The sequence below is a fragment of the Eulemur rufifrons genome, chromosome 24 (genome assembly GCF_041146395.1).
Source record: "Eulemur rufifrons isolate Redbay chromosome 24, OSU_ERuf_1, whole genome shotgun sequence".
In the NCBI taxonomy this organism is placed as follows: Eukaryota; Metazoa; Chordata; class Mammalia; order Primates; family Lemuridae; genus Eulemur; species Eulemur rufifrons.
In genome coordinates this window covers 18,132,320-18,134,091 of record NC_091006.1, presented here as the reverse complement: position 1 = coordinate 18,134,091, position 1,772 = coordinate 18,132,320, and the positions used below count along the sequence as shown (strand labels likewise).

Genomic DNA, 1,772 nt, shown 5'->3' with positions numbered 1-1,772 from the left:
ATGGCAGCCACCTTGGTAGCTGCTCGGGGATTGGGGCCAGCACCGGCCTGGGGGCCGGAGGCCATCACTCCAGACTGGGAAAACCGTGAAATCTCCACAAGGACCACTACCATGGCCATCCAATTTGACGGGGGCGTGGTATTGGGGGCTGACTCCAGAACAACCACTGGGTCTTTACATCACCAATCGAGTGACTGACAAGCTGACTCTTATTCATGATCGAATTTTCTGCTGCCACTCAGGCTCAGCAGCTGATACTTAAGCAGTAGCTGATGCTGTCACTTACCAGCTTGGTTTCCACAGCATTGAACTGAATGAGCCTCCACTGGTGCACACAGTAGTCAGCCTCTTCAAAGAGATGTGTTACTGATACCGGGAAGACCTGAAGGCGGGAATTACTGTTGCTGGCTAGGACCCTCAAGAAGAAGGGCAGGTGTATTCAGTGCCCATGGGGGATATGATGGTAAGGCAGTCCTTTGCCATTGGAGGCTCTGGGAGCTCCAGTATCTATGGCTATGACAATGCTACCTACCGGGAAGGCATGACCAAGGAAGAGTGTCTGCAATTCACTGCCAATGCTCTCGCTTTGGCCATGGAGTGGGATGACTCCAGTGGAGGGGTGATCTGCCTGGCAGCCATTGCAGAGTCAGGGGTAGAGCGGCAGGTACTTTTGGGAGACCAGATACCCAAATTCACCATTGCCACTTTACCACCCCCTTGAATCCTGGGATTGTAGAATGCAGTAAGAGATAACCCATACCAACACAAGATTTAATAAAGTTTATCAAAAAGAAAAAAAAAATGGAGTAAGACAGCAGTCTTCAAAATGTAGACCCCATAGCAGCAGCAACCTAGAAACTTTCTATGGGTTAGGATGAGGAGAAATTATGACTCCTGTGGACTGTTTGTGCAAATGTAAAATGGTGTGTGCACCATGGAAAACAGTTTCTCAAAGAATTACAAATAGGGCCGGGCGCGGTGGCTCACGCCTGTAATCCTAGCACTCTGGGAGGCCGAGGTGGGCGGATCGTTTGAGCTCAGGAGTTCGAGACCAGCCTGAGCAAGAGCGAGACCCCATCTCTACTAAAAATAGAAAGAAATTATATGGACAGCTAAAAATATATATAGAAAAAATTAGCCGGGCATGGTGGTGCATGCCTGTAGTCCCAGCTACTTGGGAGGCTGAGACAGGAGGATCCCTTGAGCCCAGGAGTTTGAGGTTGCTGTGAGCTAGGCTGACGCCATGGCACTCACTCTAGCCTGGGCAACAGAGTGAGACTCTGTCTCAAAAAAAAAAAAAAAATTACAAATAGAATTACCATATGATCCAATAATTCCACTTCTGGGAATAAACCCAAGAATCGAAAGCAGGGCCTTGAAGACATACTTGTACACTCATGCTTGCAGTAGCAATATTCACAGCAGCCAAAAGCAATCCAAGTGTCCATGGATGGATGAAGGAATAAAGGAAATGTAAACACAATGAAATATTACTGAGCCTTAAAAAGGAAGGAAATTCTGACACATTTACAAAATCAATGATCATACACAAGTGAGACTGAGAGAAGAAAAGCAAAAAGTGAAACAAAAAATAAATGAAAATCGAGGATATTATCCTAAATAAAAAAAAAAATGTAAGAAAAGAAAAAAAAAAAGCACTCTAAGGCTCTTCTTATATGAGATACCAAGAAGTCAGATTCATAGACTGAAAGTAGAATAGTGGTCATCAAGGGTTGAAGGAATACAGGAGTGAGTTTTTATTTAATGGTTAT

The 1,772-nt window shown here is 45.1% G+C and overlaps 1 pseudogene; it reads left to right on the top strand.

Annotated features, from left to right (window-relative positions):
• Window positions 1–737, top strand: LOC138374760 (proteasome subunit beta type-6 pseudogene; annotated as a pseudogene).
• Window positions 738–1,772: the final 1,035 nt, after the last annotated feature.